We start from the raw sequence: 21,754 nt of genomic DNA, 5'->3' as shown, positions 1-21,754 counted from the left end.
GTTTTCTTGTGAATGTGGAATCTACTTTAAAGTGTCAATATTTGCTTCATGAAATGTTTAATCACCAGAAAATTACATATTTTAAAAAACAACCTCTCTCTTCCTTTCTCTGGTCCAAGTGCAGTCTTCACAAGAGACAAATAACCACCTCTCACTGTGCTGTGAGAAGTGGGTGCTTTCCCTCAAGGTGACCCTCCTATGTTTACCCTTCTCTCTCTCCTCCCCTCCTTCCTGGACACCTAGCAAGGCTGCTGTCACCTTCTTCTTGCTTCTTCTCACCTTTCGGAACATTGTCTACTTTCCTTCTGCCTGGCTTATGTCAGGTGAGGAGCTGATCCAACACCGTCACACTAGGCAACTGGCGCTGGGCCGAGCAATATTGTCCCTTTGCTGCTGGCAGCTGAGAGCAGGAGGAGGGAAGGCAATGACCTGCCTTGCAGCACTGACAGCAGGGGAGGGATGCCAGCAGCAGGGCTGGGATGCTGCCAGGAGTCTTGCTGGGACAGCTCTGGCTCTGCATTGCGAGACCTCTGCAGGAATGGGGCAACTTCACTGATATCCCTGACAAGCACTTCCATTTTATTCTCTAAAGTGTAGTCCTTGACAGAGTTTAGAAGCCAACAGAGTAAAGCAGTTTGTGCTGCTGTCACAGCTTCTAATTACCAGTTCTAATAAGGCTTCATCCTGATTTTTTCTCCCTGACTTTTAAAATGGTGGCAAGTGGGCAATTCTTTCCAATAAGCCAGCAGCAAGAGCAAATCTACAGCACCTGTTTGAACATGAACCAAACTGACAATAAAATAGAAGTGCAGAATATTATGCAAAATATTCATTCCAGAAAAATTAAGACTTAATACAAATAGATGATGGGAATGCTACCCAATCCTCTCCCTTATAAGTGGTTTATTTAAGCCAATTCATTTCAGGCATACAACAAATTTTGATCACAAAGAAACAGCTCTGTATACTGTATACACTCTTCTTTCTGAATAAGACCATTTGTCTTTGATAGCAATCTCAATGACTTGATGCAGTCACCTGGTGAGTCTGCAAAATGACAACTCTACACAACTCATCTACAAGCTGTAGTGCATTTGTCTTCAGATAAGTCTTCTCTCCCTCCACCCCTACATTTAGACTCTGTGCTTGCAGATCTGGGGATTTTTTCAAAGTGGGTTTTCTTTCTTTCTCAGTGAGTTGATTCACCCAGTCACACAGTTCACCAGTGTTTTATATGATAAATGAAAGATAATTTAAATTGACACAGACCCTAAAACGTATGCCAATCAATTCTAAATGCCATCTGTCACAGTACACTCAAAGTGGAGGAGAGAAGAAAACATCCACTGGTTCAGTTCCCCCACACTACCCAGCAGGTGCTTGACTGCCTGTCAGCAACCTTGCAACTTCCTGCTTTCTGAAGCTTAATAGGACAACCAATTGTCTTGTTTAATTCAGGGGTCTATGGCAGATGTTGTAAAAGTTACATCTAAAACTAAGGTTATACCTTCTCTTCTCAAAGTAGGACTCAGAGCAGCAAAAATCCTCTTGGTTTCCTTGCCAAATTTAGAGGGCAATTCTTCCCTTAGCTCACCTTTCTTTACACTTGAGTACAAATTCATATCTGTCTAACAGTTTGTACATACATGGCACCTTTTCAACCTGACAGCATCTAAACTTCTCACTTTCCTGTAAGAGTCCAGAAGAGTCCTGTAAGAGTCCCAGAGCATCATAGAATCATAGAATAGTTAGGGTTGCAAAGGACCTTAAGATCATCTAGTTCCAACCCTCCTGCCATGGGCAGGGACACCCCACACTAAACCATGTCACCCAAGGCCTCATCCAACCTGGCCTTGAACACCGCTGGGGTGAAGCATTCAGAGTTTTCTTGGGCAACCCATTCCAGTGCCTCACCACCCTCACAGTAAAGAATTTCTTCCTTCTATCCAATCTAAACTTCCCCTGTTTAACTTTAAACACATTACCCCTTGTCCTGTCACTACAGTCCCTGATGAAGAGTCCATCCCCAGCATCCCTGTAGGCTCCCTTCAGATACTGGAAGGCTGCTATGAGGTCTCCATGCAGCCTTCTCTTGTCCAGCCTGAACAGCCCCAACTTTCTCAGCCTGTCTTCATACAGGAGGTGCTCCAGTCCCCTGATCATCCTTGTTGCCCTGCTCTGGACTTGTTCCAACAGTTCCATGTCCTTTTTATGTTGAGGACACCAGAACTGCACACAATACTCCAAGTGAGGCCTCACGAGAGCAGAGTAGAGGGGCAGGAGCACCTTCTTCGACCTGCTGGCCACGCTCCTTTTGATGCAGCCCAGGATACGGTTGGCTTTCTGGGCTGCTGTGGTGCATATATATAACAATAATGGGCTAAATACTGTCATGCTTTGCTTTACCTCTATTCCCTCATCTGTACAGGCATTAGCTGCAACATGGATACTTATGCCATCAACAGTACCAAACACATCAAGAACAGACTAGCTGGCAGAGATGGGCCATGCTGCACTTCATCCCTCCCTCTCTGTAAAACATACTGCATTTAGTGGGCTACCCCACAAAGTCTTTGCTGCTTTTTTTTCCCCCACCTGCTCTTACCTGCAGCCACAGGAATGCAGATATTACAGCCAGAGTTCTCCAGGCAAGAGGGGCTTTTCTTAGATTTTCCAAACCCTTCCTCCAAGGTGCCTCTGGTGTCTAATGGGCCATACTAAGAAGGCTTTTTTTCTGTTGTTTCATTACCATTATTAAAAGACTCATAGAATAATAGAATAGTTAGGGTTGGAAAGGACCTTAAGAACATCTAGTTCCAACCCACCTGCCATGGGCAGGGACACCCCACACTAAACCATCTCACCCAAGGCCTCATCCAACCTGGCCTTGAACACTGTCAGGGATGGAGGATTCACAAATTTCTTGGGCAACCCATTCCAGTGCCTCACCACCCTAAGAGTAAAGAATTTCTTCCTTAGATCCAATCTAAACTTCCCCTGTTTAACTTTAAACACATTACCCCTTGTCCTATTGCTACAGACCCTGATGAAGAGCCCATCCCCAGCATCCTTATAGGCCCCCTTCAGATACTGGAAGGCTGCTATGAGGTCTCCGCTCAGCCTTCTCTTCTCCAGGCTGAACAGCCCCAACTTTCTCAGCCTGTCTCCATACGGGAGGTGCTCCAGTCCCCTGATCATCCTCGTGGCCCTCCTCTGGACTTGTTCCAACAGTTCCATGTCCTTTTTATGTTGAGGACACCAGAACTGCACACAATACTCCAAGTGAGGTCTCACGAGAGGAGAGCAGAGGGGCAGGATCACCTCCTTCAACCTGCTGGTCACGCTCCTCTTGATGCAGCCCAGGATACGGTTGCTTTCTGGGCTGCGAGCACACACTGAAGCCGGCTCATGTTCATTTTCTCATCCACCAACACCCTCAAGTCCTTCTCCGCAGGGCTGCTCTGAATCTCTTCTCTGCCCAACCTGTAGCTGTGCCTGGGATTACCCCTACCCAGGTGAGTCATCCACATTTTTATCCCCAACTTTCCTCAGCCGGCTGTCTTTATTCAGTATTTTCAAATGATCTGTGAGCTTCTTCGCTTCATTCACTCCTGAAATTAGCAACTTCAAAATCCTTCCCATCTTCTCTGAAGGTTTGATTAGTTCTAATGATAAAATAGCAGCCGGGATGCTGGGATTTTAGCAATGTCTGACAGCTCTGAAATGGTCTTTCTCTGCCTGAGAGGGTTGCTCAGAGTGGATGAATAGCTTGATATCTGTTTCCTTGCAGGACATTTAATCTATGTGATGGTAGATTATGTCCTCTGCCTCTGAAAGCAATCACAGTGAATAGAAATTATCTTTTTCCAAAGCTTTATTTATTTACTAGAAACAACAAAATTATCACCACAATGTCTTCAGCTAAAATCAGAGCTTCACTATGCAAGGAAAAAGGAAGAACTAGTTCTTGTCCTAAATAATTACACAAAGAAATAAGAAAGAGGAACAGTTGAGGACCAATGTATTAATGGATATTAGATCTGTGACAGTCTGACCACCCCTTCTGAGTTTTTATGGCTATTTTGTGCTTATTCTCAGCTAGATACTGCTTTCAAATGTGAATATAAAAGATAGTTATGCTGGAAATCAGGACAGCTACAGGTCATTAAACAACATATGTTGAGATTCACTGATGCCATGAAACATCGACTTAATGGATGATGTACAAAGATACAACCTAATTTTATACTTGTTAAGCAGAATGTATGCTGAGTGGGCAGGTGAACAACAGCCTGTTTTTTAATAATAGTTGTTTTTCCCTAATCAAATAATATCGGCCTTCACTAGAGAAGAAGATATACAAACTTTAAGAAATTATCTGTAGAATTTAATAAGACAATCATAAAATATCTTGCCTATAGTAAATTAGATGGATAAGCTTTTCTGCCTTGTAAACCCATAAAAAAAATCTTATAAGTATTATCACACTTTTTATTAAATTCCATAGGTTACAAAACAATTTTTACAGAACTTACACAGACCTTTATTGCTATCATGCCTTCTGAAGGACTGTTTGAGAAAAATGCCTAATGACTACACAAACAATCAGCAGTACAGATTTCAGTTCTGCATGGAGATGAGTTTCCTTATGGTTTGCCCTCACTCCAGTCTCTAAAATAATTAGCCTCAATTGTTTTCCTTCTCAGGATGAATCTTAGATGAAAAGATGGAATCCAAGGTGCTTGTTCTTACCTGTTTGATTTCATTTTCCTTACACAATCACAAAATTATAATATACTTCATCTAGTAGAGTGTTTATACATTTGGTTTTAACTTTTTAACGGGCACTTTCCCATTTTCATTGATAAGGTGTCTACCTCCACCCTCCCCATCCCAATTTGAACCAGTCACCACACTCTTCAGCAAAGTGCTTCCTGAGGCAAGGAGCATCTATAAATATTCCAGCAGTCCTCTCATCAAGCTCCTGCACTCTGTTTGCACAGCATTCATTCTCCACAAGGAAAGTGCTGAAATAACCAGATATACCTTTTGACAAAGGGATTATGATATCTTTTTAGGTTAGCCCTTCTTACTGTCTTTCCTTTAATTAATTATTTAAAATTAATTTCCTTCCTGCTCTTTTATTACACCATGATATCCCCTGACTTCTTCTGCAGAGTTACTTTGTAATGTCTGAGAGGTCTAAAAAGGCTATCATCTATCAGCTGCACATCAGGTTGACTGATGCCTTCCATGGTCTGCTATAACAGCCTGCTTCCCTGCTCCTGAGCTGCACAGCAAGCTTCTCAGCTCCAATCAACTCCAAAAGCTGCCTGTGCTCTACTGGTGCTCAGAAACTCTGCAAGCATGATGCAAAGTATATTATCTGTAATCATGTAAATTTGTACAGTCAGAGAGTTGATTTTTATTTGCTTGGCAGGAGAATCCACAGGCTTGCAACACTCCAAAGCTTTTAAATTGCTAGGTACAACTGCTGTGACATTTCAATTCAGCTGTGTTCATCCCAAATGATAGAACGGCCGTCTCTGACCTTTCACATGCACGTATATGCATAAAACTCGACAGTAAGTAAATGTTTGAAATCTTTCTCAGAGTACCAAAAGCAGCTGCTGCCTTGCATGTGTATGTGTGAAGATTTCAAAGATTTTTATTAATATTCTGCTAAAGTAAGCCTGTAAAATTTTATTGTTAGCAGCAGCACTCAGCCTCAGAGAAATAATAGGTGAAAGACAATATGTGGCATACATTCACATCAAACCTCAACAGAAAAGCAAGGCGGTAACGATGGCTATGCTCCTCACAAAGGTTCATCTCCCTTACCCCTGAGCAGAGCCGCAAGGCTGGTGGCTCCATTATTGCTTTCTCCACTCTGCCAGAGGTCCTGAAGTACAGTCCCCAGAAGAAGAAAGTGCTAGTTGTCAGAAAAATTTATGATAGCATATGCACATATGGCATAAAGGAAATGAACTGATTTAGTGTGCTTCCTAAGTAATCTCTTGCAAACTACAGCTCCTCAGAGATTCTGCCTGTTGACCAAAGCTTGTTCCTCAACCAAACAGTGGCATGTAAATAATCACTCATTTCCTCTTTCTGGCGGAAGGTTGAAAGGCACCTTCTAGAGCTGTATCTGATGAAGTACATGCATTTTCTGCTTATAACACCTCAGAGGATTTGGTATAGCAAAAGGAGACCAAAAATGTTGCCTTTCATGCTCCCCTCTATAACAAGAACATATTTTTTTTCAAATGTGAGGAACTGCTTTCCTATGAGAATAAAAATGAATAACTTTATAACCCTTCGGTGAGAAGTGTCTGGTCCAGATCTCTTGGCAATATGCCCACAGCTCAGCTGAGTAACAGATCTGCAGCCAGTGTGTGTGAATGGAGACATGGTCTTTGGATCATGAAGAAAAGGACCATCAAGACCTTACTGCACATCTTTAAAAGCCAATGAATTTCAATAAAGACTTTGTCAGCAAACACATTTTTGATTTATACCAGAGTCACTATCCTAGAACCCAGGCTTACACATAAGGTGCCCTGCATGCCAAGGGGAATCCCAATTACTTGCTGTTTGTATCATCAGAGAAAAAAAAGCAGAAAATAGCTTTCCTAGCCTGTGATATGTTTTGACACACTTTTCAAAAGATCTTTCCCATTCTGTGACGACAAAAATCCTAGATTTCAAGATGCTCCTACAAGGAGAAAACAAGAAAAAAAGTGACTCTGACATCAGAACAGCCACTGGCCCATAGCTTGGAAAAAACCCAGAGACTTGGGACTGTTTGTCAACCTCTAGAGGTGTTCCACAACCATTAATTTCCTGGGTAGTAACTGCATTTCTGCCTCTGAATTTGATTTTCCCTTGTGAAAAATAAAACATTCCAGCAAAAAATGTTTTTATTTTGAAAAATACTAATTTTCTGACATAAAAACCTTTTTGAAACAAAACTGACAGGATCTACCAGAAAAGACCTCTTCAGACCAAAATCAATATAGAAGTGAATTACAGTTCACTAGAACTTGCAGCCACAATAAACTTTGTGCAGTGTCATGATATTTTGGAAAATCAGAATGTAACCATCCAGACAAATGTTATTTGTCATCTGCATTTCCTGTTCAACTTGTAAAATCATGCATTTTCCTCTACTTACCGTTTAGAATTTACTATTATTATATATTATATCTAATATCTATTGATCTTAGCTGTTTTATTGAAAAATTACCTAGCTGTGTAAGAAATTGTGCATATCATGTCCAGTTTTCAACTGAAAGAGTAATTTCTTTTACCTTCAGTGTTCACCTGAAGGGCATGTTCATCTTGAAAGCGGCTTATTATATAAAGCTGACAAACAGCTTTTGCTTTAAAGGAAAGGAAACAAGGTCAGAAACCTGTAAAAAATGACTGTGTTCCTGGTTCCTTTTCTTCCAAATTTGTTGAAAATTATTAACTATTATTCTTGCAAAAATCCCCACTAAGATAAGGTAGTCCTTTAAATGACACTAAACCAATATGATTGCTTAGCTACCTCTGAAGCTAAGCTAGTAAAACAGCATACGTCTGTATAAGTTTAACTAAATTCCACATCTTTACATGCCTTGAGTACTACTGACTAATCTTACATAAATATTAAGACATAGCACAAGGACAACCACTCGGTCTCCTTCACTGTCATCCAAGCTTAGAACCAGATCAGTCTTTTAAGCATCCTTGATAGCCTATAAACAATTCTTTTTCACAATTGTCATTGTACCTAAAGGTGAAAGATGAATTATTATTTCTGCCAGGGCAGGAATGGTAGCAAGATCTTTGAAATTATGTTATGAACATTCTTCACTTGATTGGAAATGATTGAGAGATTGGATGATTCAATTCGACTTCTTGTGTTGAATTTTATGTGATGGATAGTTCTGCAACTGCAGTAGGACAATGCTGACAGAATAATAACTGCAGACATTTCAATATATGTATAACTGTGCACAGTTAAAATTGTGATCAATATATCTTGTTTATTTCTTGGCAAGAACACAGTCTTACTAGATATGATTAAGGTCTAATTTACTTCCCACACTATAGTATACATACAAGAAACTTTGTATGCAAGCTGGGGAGACGGAAAAAAAAAATGTAGACTGACAGCTTAACAACAAATGAAAACTTTAAAGAATTTCAATATGAACATGGAAGAAAAGTATTCCATGCAAGCATGAACAGAATATCCTTGTGAAAACTAGGTTTCTTTGTACTAGTTCCTTATGTGTTTGAATCAAAGTGCAGGCACTGCTGGTCTGGCTGGCTCAGGAAGGCACCCCTTTGAATTAACTTAGAGAAGGTGATTTACACAACCAGTTGATCCACTCAGCTGAGACAGACATTTATCCAAAACAGAGGCCACTCTCCATTCCCTTTGTGTTAAGTTCAGCTTTCTTTACAACAGCTGTGGTCACTCCCTATATTATTCTTTTCAGTTCCTGTCTTGCCTTTTGCCTTTCGTAAACTGCCCACATTTCGAAGGCAGATGAACAGCACCATTGCTCTTTTCTGTATGTGAATTGTATGAATGGACAACACTATTCCAGTACTGAATCTTCAAGGGTTTGGACAGGGCTTGGAGGTAAGCATCCACAAACACAATTTCCTCAGGAATCATACATGTATGCTACTCCAGTACAGGAGAAAAGCCTGCAAGACACAGGTTAGTTCAAGTTACCGTCACTCAAGTATTTTCTGACTCTGAAAGATCACTCAGTTCAAGTCCATAGCTGAAATTCCTCCCTAAATTATGATATTTCTGTGCTCATTGTCTGAAAAGCTACTTGCTACAGTTCAAATGTGTTCTGTGCCAGGCTGCATCCAGCCATAGTTCATCAACCACTTTGTCTGAATTAATTTCCAAATAGTGCCTACCTTAACATGGCTGAAATCACCAGTGCAGTTGTTTTGGTATGTGTGGGCTTTTTTTTGTTTTGTCGTTTGTTTGTTTGTTTTTAAATGAGACAGGTCTTAACATGGAAAGCAAGCATTTTATCAGGAAACCCAAATGTGTGAGCATGGTCAGGAAACCCTAGGTATATCTGCTTGTCCTTATCAGTTGTTTAAAACCTCACCAGCAAAAGACGCTTTCTTAATATGCTAAACAGGTTCAGCTGAGATGGAAAGCTGGCTTCTTTACTCAACCCTGTTAATGCTGATGTGGAATATTGAGTATTGAATCCCATAAGAGCAAGTTAAAGCAATTCCCAAACAGCATTTAAGATTTAGGTTTGATTTAGTAAGACACAGCTGCAGTGGGAATACCTGTGTCAAGGCAAAGCTTTTCTATGTATCTTATTGCTGTGACTGGTCAGCAAAGGCATGTGAGTTAGATCCCTCTGTTTAAAAAATAGAATATTTAGACATCAGCAAGTTACTTACTTCAGTTTTAGAGCTTTCCAGGGTATTTTTATTTAGAAACATGTTTAAATCAGTTGTCTCCAGGACAGGGTGTACTCTGCACTTATTAACCATACCTTCTGGGGTAGTAAAGACTGACAAAAGAAGGTGGGGAAATTGCAGTACCTTTCCATTATTTTCTTTTTTTTTTTTTTTCCCCAAGATGAGGAGAAGCTGTTATTGCATTTCTTATAAGATGCATTTGTTATTCACAGTTAGAAGGCTAAAGATTGAAAAATGTGCTAAAACTTTTGGAGATGAGGCCCACCCCCAGCATGTTTTTCTTGGGCTACAGTGTTATATCTTCACCCACTTGATATCTACTGTGGGGAATGCCCTTTTGAAAGTGGGTATCTATTTTGAGAGAATAGCCATGGTTACAAAAGCAGGCCAGAAATTTAGCATTCAGCACAGTAAAATGGTCTTCCTTCAACAGGAGAGATGCACAGCGACCCTCCTCCTGGAATAACACCTAGTCTTCTGGTTCAAACACTTTTAAAAAATGACAGTAGGTACTTCAAAAGGCGTCGAGCTATGGAGATTCTGTATTTCAAATTACCTGCTTATTCACATGGTGCAAATACACAAATTGTGCCAAAAAGGAGATTTCCTCTCAATTTGGTTTACATTTAGATAAAGAATCAGCTTTATGAAATGGAGATGCCTACTGTGAAGTTCTGAATCAGGGATGTAGGTTTCTGTATAAGAAATACTGAACCCTTTTACAGAAATCCTTTACACAGTGAAGAACAAGTGCCTTGCTCAGACATGTAAAAGCAGTTCTCTCTCTCTCCCCACTGTTTTGAAAGCCTAGGCACTTCACCTTGACTTAGCTTGTTATGAGGAAGAGCCTTATCTTCAGTCCATTGCCACACTTGTTTTAGGGGCCCAAAATACGTTCACAGATTCTGGTCTTGAACATTTTCCCTCACACAGCTTTCACACTAAAGATTCTGTCTCTGTCAGCATTACAATCTTCATTACCCATCTGAACTCATGCAGTTTTTTGACTCTCTACAGGCTACTGCCCCCCCCTTCTGTTTAATTCGGTATTTCCAGCATTTATCTTACACTCCCTGCTTTTAATTTTAAGGCATTTGGTGCTAAGAGATAAGCCTGTGGCAGATGTAATTATCCAGCAGGGTGTTAGTCACTTGTTACTGCCTGCCTACCTGCCTTTGTCATACCAGAGTGTTTTGGCTAGGAAGGGAGAGCTTGGAAAGCCTTTCACCTTCCTTACAATTATTTCTTCATAATAAATAGTTAGACATACAAATCAGAAGTTTAAACCTTAAACTTGAGACTCATCAGTCCTGTAAATCAATAGATCTGACTCGCAGAACTTCCTGCATGCTTTATCTCTATTGCTGGCATCACCATGTTGACTTTTTAAACTGAAAAAACCAAATATGACTATCTAGTTTGTCCTCTGGTGTCTACTGTTTCTTTCAGACCTGTACCTTCAGACAGACCCTGACATGCCTTTCACAAAAGTGATTCACCTTGAAGTTAAAGCTTCAAAAACTGGCAAATAACTGAAGTATAAGCTTTACTGTGATATTTTTGCATCAGTTTTCCTAGTTTCACTTTGCAGCCTTGACAGCTCTTTTGAAGGCTTGTTATCATCCTGCTGTAGGTGAAACTCACACTGAATTTGGACAAATAGATGATGCATCTGAGAACCATACAAGTTTTCCATACAGGGTAATGGAATGGATTAGGACAGATGGGTAAGCAAGCAGGTGAACCACCCCAGATCATAAGGATGCCAGGTAGCATTACACAGAAGCTTCCAAATAACTCTGTTTTATAAATTATATAACTCAGTTCACAATAATCACTGAATCACTGACTGGAAATGAAATTACTCTCACAGTGGCTTCCTTGCATCAGGCTTCTGGATTCACACAGGTTTACTAGGTCAAATACAGCAGTCCATCTCTGTTTGGCTCCATTCATTTTCCTCATTCTGCTCCTGAAATGGAAAACCCTTTTACCAAGACTGGTAAAGCCATACTTTACTGCTGGGAAGTGTTTCTTCAGAATTTTCCTCAGATACCTGTGACCTTATTCACCCTGACCATACTGGATCTGCACTGGCTTTATGCATTATCACTTTGGGGCTCTGTGTCACTCTTCCCTGAGCTGCCAGTAATGGGAATGAGTGTGGGGAAATCTGTGATGGGCTTGCATGCAGCAGTTCGAGAGCTCTTAAATGACACATTTACTGACTCAAGAGCCAAACTGTGCAGAAGTGACTACTTCTGGGCAAATATATCCAGATTCATAGGGGACTGCACTTGAGTTTAGAAGCCCAGCTTACAGAAACTGGGTCTGCACCGAGTTAGCTCACTGTCTGTGAAAGGATTAATGGAGTGATTAATCAGCAACTGGATAAACAACCCACAGATAATTCACAGTTGATTATAGTTTCTTTTATCTGACAGTGCTCCATGACTGAAATTTTACGTAATGCACAAGCCAAGAGTGTTTCAGCTAAATTTCTAGTGGGTATTTGCAATCAAGATACCACAACATGGCTTGATACAAATGTTAACTTTTGCCCAAGGGAGTATGGGAATGATGGGGTTATTGTAGGTCAGTATAAAATGAAAGGATGTCAGAGAAACAGCCCAGCTTCAGCCTAAGCTGACACTGACTTTTAAGATGCTGTTCAGTGAAGGGAAATCTTGCTCTTTTGGGGATTGCAATTTGCAGAGGTTTGGTTTGTATTGGTTTGGTTTAAAAGATGAGCCTTCAAAGGCAAAGAAGACAAAAATACTTCTCCACTTTGCAATGGAAGCACATTGGCTGGGGAAGAAAGTTTTAGTTGTACAAAATTAATGGTACATAAGAATGGAGATGGCTTATGAAGAATCTTTGCTTTCAGGTGCCCCTGCAACTCAGCTTCCTCTGCAGCTCTTACTAGTTGTTACTCTGACACTAACTCAACCAAGAAGCCCTTTGAGTCTTACCTTTGCCATGTTTGAGCAAAACTAGTAGCCAGAGATCATTTTGAGAATCCTAAAAATCTTAATTAGATGTTTCTGTTAAAAAAAAATGAAAACAACCCACAACCAAAACTTTCTTAAATTAACTGATTGGTTTGTGTATTTGCAATGACTGTGTGGACTCCAAGAAAGTGGCTCAGTTAAAGATCCTGCTGTGCTGAACTAATATCACAAAGGGAACAACCTTTAGACATATTGTACTAAGGTAGTAAGAGAGGGCAAAAGGCCTTTAGAGACTGAAAACTAACCCACAAAATTTCACAAAACAACTCAGGTTTTCAGCTATGTGTTTGAGCTGCTCAACAACTATCTTTATTGCTTAATGACTCTTGTAGGTGGTAAGGTAGTAAGAGAGGGCAAAAGGCCTTTAGAGACTGAAAACTAACCTACAAAGTTTCACAAAACAACTCAGGTTTTCAGTTGTGTCTTTGAGCTGCTCAACAACAATCTTTATTGCTTAATGACTCCTGTAGGCATCTGAAATGCCATGGCAACTGTAATTTTATGGCTAAACTTACCCTACATATCTGCTGCTAGCTTCACCCTGAATCGATTGCAACCTGGAAGCTGCTAGACATCTTGCTGATTCTAATTAGTCTTTAATCATACTGCCCCTTATCTTACTTCTAAAATCCAGTATGGAAGATGCTGTCAGAATTCATCTGCCCAATGGAAAATTTAGTAGTTGCACAGTGGACACCCATGTTCAAAGCCATACAAAACTAGGTCTGACAATGAAAGCGGATACCTCTGTCCCTGTTTTTCATATATAGTCCCCATGACAGGAATTTGCAGTCCTGTAGTGGTTTTCTTCTTAAGGCGTAGAGAGAGAAAGACCCACATCTGTCTGAAGTTGGTATATTCTGGATGCAGAGCATATGTAAAGTGAAAACGGAGACATACAATAAGTCCATCCCCAAACACCACAGGAAGGTATCTTTTCTACTCAGAATCCATGCAGTTTCCTTTGTAAGTATTTTCATCTTGTTGGCAGTATGCATTATGTGTACACACACACACACAATGGTTTAGGGATATTGCTGTAGGAACATTTAATAGGCCCAGTAATTTTTGAATTTCAGCTTTGGGCAAGGTTAAGGCAGAGCTCCAGATGTGCAGAAACAGCACTCGTAGGCCTCTGCAACAGAGACTCCTAAGATTCAGCTAACCCCAGCCTCAGGCAGCAATGGAAAGAGGATCATCAGAATTACCAGTTTGTTTTTACCTACCTAAATTCCATTTACATCTTGTTCTAAAGTTCTTCATGTCTGTCTTTTATAAAAGGCTGTGGGATTAAAAGGCTGTGAGATTTATGGCTGAAAACCACTCTGTAAGAGTTAGGATTATTTAAGTTATTTTAGGTAACATGTCTGTGGCTTGTCTATAACTGTCCCAGAAGATGTTAGTGCTTTAGTCATATGGCATAGAAACAGGAAGCTTTAAAAATAAAGAAGTAATACATACTCAATTTTCTAATCTACAGGCTTTCAACACATTTATAGCAGTAATTTTCTTGCCCATTCTACTCATGTTCTTATTAACTAAGCAGCAGTCTTTCTTGGAAGTAAATATTTTATTTTAATAGCACATACTACCACCTGCTGTAAGCAACTGAAATTGCCATTGCAGTTTCAAAGCTTTTAAAGCTGCACAAGGTAGCCAGCCTTAGACAGAAAATACAGCTAGATTGTTGATCTCTCTCTCTGATGATAATTTAATTATCTAGTAATTCAAATACTTTCTTACCTTAGTAGTTCATTAATTATATATGATTTGTAATAGCTGGAGCTTGCCTGTCTCTAAGATGCATTGAAATTTAGGAAACAGTTCTGTTGTAGATACGAAATTGATAGTACATTATTTAATAATAATGATGAAAATTTAATTATTTCCAAATACAAAAAAAAAATCACTTAAGAAATTAACAATTGCTCCAAGGTGAGCAGAAGTTTTTTTAATAAATCAAGCCATGAGGGACAAAAAAATCAGAATACAGAATCATAGACTCATAGAATGGTTAGGGTTGGAAAGGACCTTAAGATCATCAGTTCCAACCCCCTGTCATGGGCAGGGACACCACACACTAAACCATCTCACCCAAGACTCCATTCAACCTGGCCTTGAACACTGTGAGGGATGGAGCATTCACAAATCCCTTGTGCAACCTGTTCCAGTGCCTCACCACCCTCACAGTAAAGAACTTCTTCCTTAAATCAATTATTAAAATAATTATTCTTTTAATCAGTTGCCCATTTGATGCAAAGAAAAGATAAGAAATAGGAAATCTAGACATCTCTTCATGACTTGTTAGGACAAGAATATTGTAGGGGCAAGGGACATGTTCTACATGGCTATTTTAATGTGTGCTTCTTTGTTTTCTTCCTGGTATGTTTGTCTGCCTCCAATTAAGAAGCTGAATTATGTGTAAACAACTCTTCTGCCAAATCCTTAGCCGGCATAAATCCATGCAAGTGCTATCAAGTCAGTGGCTTAGACTGTTTCTCACAATCTGGAAAATGGTCCTTATGTATACTCAAGATTTTGGAGGAAAAAAAGGGGATTGAGCTTAGGGGAGAAGAGCAATAAAGCAGAAAGAGATTTACATTGTATTAAGTATGCTTGTGTATATGTAGTACTTACCACTACATTAGAAAATAAAAGGACAAAAGGAGCTAATAAGAAAAGCTAAGCATATTGTCCTGCAGCAAATCCAGTTTCTGTTCTAGTTTATACAGGTTGCTTTTCATCAAGAAACCATCCCAGACATCTTGTCCCCACTGCCAATCTTTCCAGCACATGGCTGTCTTGCAACGTGTAGAATTTTCAGTCTTCCCAGTCCATGCAGAGAGCCTAACACCACACCAGCCACAGGCTGCCAGGCGGTCAGGCAGAGCAGAGTTATCCCCTTGCTGAGCTGGACCTGGCTGTAGGCTTATTCTACTCTGACGTCTAGAGCTGAGAAAACACATTTCTGGTGTTTCCACAGCGTAGGAAACTGCTGTGGTGCAGCAGGAGCTAGCAGAGCCATAAGAACAGCAGGAGGCAATAGCAGCTCTCTCTAGACTCCCTTCTCCTCCTGCCCATGGCAGCAGCAGAGTAAAGCCCAGCAAGGAAAACTCTTTCCTAACATGTGATGTTTTTGGTGACATAACCACAACTGAAGACTGGTAGGAACAGAGGAGCCTGTAAAGTGAAGACCCAGCTACTTTCTTCTGTGCTGCTGGCCTTGCAGCATACATTTCACTGAGGTTTCATTGTAGGCCAGGCATCGGGGAAATGGTTCTTCCACTCCAATGATAGTCTGAGCATACCCACAAGGGAAATATGATTTTAACGGTAGTGCCACGGCTGGGTACTTTCCTATATCTTCATCTCATCAATAAGGCAGCCCCACACAGCAGGACGAGGTCACCAGTTCCCCCACAAGCCTATGCAGGTATCCTGATAGGATGTTACACTTGTTAGAGTGTAGCTAAGGCACAACTAGCATTTAGCCAAAAATATGGAAAGGCTTTTCCACCCTAGTGCAATCAACCACTCAGGCCACTGTGTGCTTTTTCACAATCTATCCATGCTAAAACAGGAAAAATGTGTTTAGTTCTAAGTGCTATGATTAATAACAATAATTAAATAAATCATAAAATTATTCCTTTTCTTTGTTATTTATGACACTGGTCTTGTCACTTTATTTTCTCTTTTCTTTAACAACTTCATTTGCTCCCACTGTTTTACCCACTAACCCCACCAAAACTACTCCTGTCATTCTTTTCTCCTTTTTTCCAGGTCAACATTTAAGGCAGCCTCTGGACACATTTTTTCATGGTGACTTCAGGGGTCATTTCAGGCACAGCCTTTCCAAAATGGAATGCCTTTCCTTCTTCTCATCTAACGTCTCTGTTAGTTTTTTCTTCTTTTTTCTCCCGCTGTATTTATAGACCAAATCTTTCATTCATAATCATTATCTTGCTAGACTTGATTGATTTCCTCATGGTTTAGTAACTCTCAAAGCTCCCCTTTTCTACCTGTTACAATGTCAAAACATTTTGCCATAGGTTCGTGCATTCTTTCAAAAGCTCCATTGCCTTCTTCCTTAGAGCAGAGCATCCCAAGCATTTTTGTCTGAGCATTACTACCACCAGTGGCAGTGCCAGCAGGTGTCATCCCTGGAAATGTGCTGAAACACACCTCACTTAGGGCTTGTCTATCCTGAACATTGTAGGAAATGGTATGTGCTGCCTGGGATCCACTGCACCAGGAAATCTGGAGATCTCTCCTTCCACTTGTTAGTGAATGGGGAAAGGAAAGGCTATCTGTTGGATTTACTTGCATACCCTCCTTAGTCAGGATTCCTTCAGTGTCACACTGTGAGTCACCTTTGAATCAGAATTAGCTTAATAAACTGAAGAGAGATTCAATACAGACTACAAGCAAAGAGGTTGCTGGGGGACTCAAGTGATTTGTGCTCTTTGTCATCTTCTGAGATACTTCTATCAGTAAGACTTTTCTGTGAGAGAAGAAATTATGGCTAAAAACTTTAGGTTACCAAACTGAGTAAAGGAAACTTCTTCGAAGCATACAATGTAACGGAGCTGCTGGCCATGCCTCCTTTCCCTAGCCATTAATTACAGTAATTCTTACCTCAGTTTTCTGATCTCCTTTTTGTGCAGTCTTTCCCCATTTCTTTATTGATCTGTCTCTTCTCAATCTGTTGATTCTACTGGTTTTGTCCCTAAATTGAGTTCCTTTCTTTGTCCACTCTGTCCTCCGTATCTATTTTTAAAACAGTGATCCTTCTTATCTTAAACATGAACCCTAATACTGTCTGCTCTCTTAAATACCTGTCCTGTATTTTGACTACTATGTATTTTTGGGAATAGTGTTGTTCCATGATGCACAATGCTAGAAACTGCACTGCACTAAGAACAAACACAACAATTAATTATTTATTCCTTTTGAACATGAAAAAGAAATATCCACCTATTTTGGTGTAAGATGCTTCTTTTTCAGTTAAAAAAAAAAGAAAAGAAAAAAAATAGGAAGAATGACTGTAAAACAATGGACCAGAAATATCAACATTTTCTTTGGGAGACGGAAGTTAAGCAAACTTCGCTTCTGCTTCAGTTCTACTTTTGTAATTGCCTCTGTCTTACTGTCTTACTCTTTGGAAAGATACCATACCTCTGAAATATCTAGGCCATTTCCTGTCATCTTGTTGTCACTTAATAACCATAATGTTTGTTGAGACATGCCTCATCTTGAAGCATTTTCCTTCCCCTTCTACTCTCTCTATAGGTGTCTTACAATTTATGAAGCAGGTTTACGTAGGTGCCTCATAAATTAAGTATTTTAATATTTATGAGTACATGTGTTCGATAGCACCTCTGTGGCAGTACATACTCTTTTAAAGCAAGTACACCTTCTATTATTGTTAGACAAACATTAGTCAAGAGAATCTCTCTTAGTAACATTCTTTCTGTTAAAATCTTTCTATTTTTCCTTTTATTTCGCTTTGGTTTAGTCAAAACAGAGCAGAGAATAGATTAACTGCATTTCAGTTTTATTGCTGCTGTTTCTGTTCCGCTGAACCCTGCAGGTTGCCTCCAAAAACACTGTCTGACAAGGAAACTGCTTCCACACTGTTTTGTGCTTTCATCCACAAGGATCTGCCAACCAAATCCACCCAAAATTGACTGTGCTCTAAACTAAATAGTTTGATCACAGCTAGTGTGCGAAAGTACCATTCAATCAAAGTCAATGGCTGGGCCAGGCTCACTTTTGTAAGTTAAAGGCTTGGTTCAAAATGTTGTGTGTGCATACGGATGTCCAGAATAATCTGTTCCTAACAGATGTGAAAGCAAAATTTAAAATTCTAATCCAATATTACACATGCTTAATAACATGGTTTTTAAAAATTAATTTGAAAATACACGAATCAGTAGAACTGCTCCCACGCTAAAAATTAGCCACACGCTTAAACAGTTTGGCAGGATGAGATCAACAAAAATGCTACAAGCCAAAGCACTGAATTCCTTTGCCTTTTTTGACAGCTTCTGATCTTTTGTCTATTACAAGGATGATACATGAATGAAATTGCTTGCTCTCGATGCACTAACTGACATGGGGTTTTTTGCTTGTGTTGATTTGTCATAGCAAAATCAGCAAAGGCGTTTTCAGCAATGAAAGAGCAATATATCTTCAAGCTCTCTGAAATGCAGAAAATAGAAAAGGTCAATTATTATTGCAGATGCACTGCTTCTTCACTGATGATACCACCAGAATATAAGTGATGCTCTTCTCAAAAGTCAGCATTCTGATGCAAACCAACATCTTTCTAATTTAAAAGCAATACTCATACAGATGTACAAAGCATAAAGATGAGTATATAGATGTGTTTCTCTTTTATTTTCCTTTTATTAAAATGTGCTTTCTATAAACACAATAACTTGGGTTTTGGTTTTGTTTTTTTTTTTTTTTTGACAGCAAGGTCAATTTAGATTTAAACTCTTGATTTATATCACAAATATTTTTAAATTCTTTCTACATATTAGTCAGAAGTGACTTGTCTCTGAATACCTCTTGGAAGCTCTGAGTATCTTTAATACTTTTCTTAGTATTGTCGTGGTTTAAGCCCAGGCCGTAAATCAGAGCCACGAAGTCCACTTCCCCCCCACCTTTCTTCCCTCCGCTTCTGGAGGGACGGGCAGGAGAATCAAAAGAATTTAAAGCTTTATAAAGCCTTTTAAAAGCTTAATGAACCCTCTTCAAGAGCCAAAACCTCAGAATCCTGAATGCAAAATAAAATGTATTCATTATGAAACCGTTTTCTGGGGGTGGTGTAGCTGCTGTGGTTGGGGCTGGGGTAGCTTCGCTGTCTGTTGCAGTTGAAGTTTGAGTAGCGGCTGTACTTGTTGCTGGGGTAGCTGCACTGTCTGTTGCAGTCGAAGTTTGAGTAGTGGCTGTACTTGTCGCTAGGGGTGGTGTAGCTGCTGTGCTCGGAGCTGGAGTAGCTGCGCTGTCTGTTGCTTCGCCCTCAGATCCAGGGACATTTTTTCCCTTTTGAAGGTGCTGGATAGTGTTGAACAAGGCCCGGTAAGCATAGGCCAAGCCCCAGCACGTTGACATGATTTGTCCCTCTCTGGTATGACCAGGATGACAGCACACCTCATTTAAGTGTTTTACTAATTCTTCTGGATTTTGCACTTGTTCGGTGGTGAAGTTCCAAAACACTGGAGGGGCCCACTGACCTAGATACTTGCCCATACTATCCCACACACCCTGCCACTCTCTCGGTCCCCCTATTTTGTCGTCTAACCCCAGACAAGACCCAAACCCGACTCTGCTTAACTCTTGAGATCAGATGTAATGGTTGTGGACAAAACACACTCTGTATGCGTGCCAACATGGTGACCCCCATCACAATCAGCAAACAGGTCTCAACAATATTAAAAGGCCACTCAAAAACTTCAAAACTCTCAAACGATGCTGTAAACGGTCTGGAAGGGGCACTGGGAGGGTAAAAGAATGTCTCCTTCATAGGTTGACCACCCAGGAAGGAGAAAAAAGATGTATAGTTGCTAAGCATTTGTATTATATACCTCCCAAAGTATAAAGGTGGTGACCACACTGGGAACATAAGCCAGACCAGTTTCATGATCAATTTTTCTATTGTATTACAAGTCATTACCATAAAATACAATGAGACAATAACCTTAGCCCAAGCCCCACACTTGAAAAACACTAACACAGCAAATACCGGCTCTAAGTAACCTACGGCATATTGAGACTGTGAGATCAAAAACAACAACTTTGAGAGCCAATAAATCAGCATTGTGACAAGTGACTATCAATCCAAAACACTGAATGCTTATCACAAATACGATTAGACACACTCCGGTCAGATCTGTCGTTATCTCAACCCTTCGTGCCCCACGTTGGGCGCCAAATTGAACTGTCGTGGTTTAAGCCCAGGCCGTAAATCAGAGCCACGAAGTCCACTTCCCCCCCACCTTTCTTCCCTCCGCTTCTGGAGGGACGGGCAGGAGAATCAAAAGAATGTAACTCCCACGGGTTGAGATAAGAACAGTCCAGCAACTAAGGTATAACACAAATCACCACTGCCGCCACCAACAATAACAACGACAAGAGAAATAACAAGGGAAGAGAATACGATACCGCCTGCCGGAAAAGACAGCCCGACCGCAAAAGGGACGTGCCCTTCCGGGTAGCTCCCAGTTACATCCCCTGGCATGACGTGCTGTGGTATGGAACACCTCCTTGGCCAGTCTGGGTCAGGTGTCCTGTCCCCGCTTCCTCCCGGCCCCTCCTCCTCCCTGGCAGAGCATGAGACTCACAAAGTCCTTGGTCAGTCTAAACATCGGTGTTATCAGTTTTTTGTTCCCAGGCCAAAAGTCAAAAACACAGTGCTGCAACAGCTACTAAGAAGGAGAAAAAAAAACTGACTGCCACTGCTGAACCCAGGACAGTATGTATAAAGGCGTAAGGAAACAAAATTGTACACAGGTGCGCGTAGAAAAAGGGTTGCTTTTTTCTGCTTTGACTACTAAGGAGGCATCACCAAGTAAGCAAGGACATAAGTGTGCCTGAGAGGTCACCTACCTCCAGGGCTTAGACACAGGACTCTAGGCTATCCAGAGGCATTTCCATCTAGTTAAAAATTTAAAAACTATATTTGGGACCTCTTCTGTAGGAGGACATATGTGTGTGTACATACATACATACATACAAATATATGTATATATATTTATACATATATATACATATATAGATGTACTGCACACATATATACATGTACAATATGTATATACATATACAATATGTATATACATATATACGTTATATATATGTATATACAATATGTCTAAACAAAAATATATGTACAGTGGCAATTTAAATCCATTAGATTTGTGATGGTTTAGAATGCAGAAGCTCTACATTTGAATCTATTTGTGAAGGCTTGTTTATATGTTCTGCATTAAGCTGTTACTGGATGAAACGTATAAACAGCTCTTGAAGCAGAGCTGGCAACACAGTGGTCCTCAACAACTTCTGCAGGTAGGGTGAGGAATGCCCACAGTAACACGTGGCCCCTGGCACGATCTGTGTTTCCTTGGAAAGCTGGCACAAGTGAGCCTGCAGCCTCTCAACCACAGGATATTCAACACAGGTCACCTACATCCTGCATGACAATGTTTGTTTTGACAACAATCAGCCTCACTTTAAAGAAACAGTGAATTTCATTGCATGTCAGGCTGAACTCACACCAGTAGGCT

This window comes from Psittacula echo (genome assembly GCF_963264785.1).
Source record: "Psittacula echo genome assembly, chromosome: 3".
Lineage (NCBI taxonomy): Eukaryota > Metazoa > Chordata > Aves > Psittaciformes > Psittacidae > Psittacula > Psittacula echo.
The sequence above is the reverse complement of the archived record's forward strand: the minus strand, read 5'-3'. Positions refer to the sequence as shown.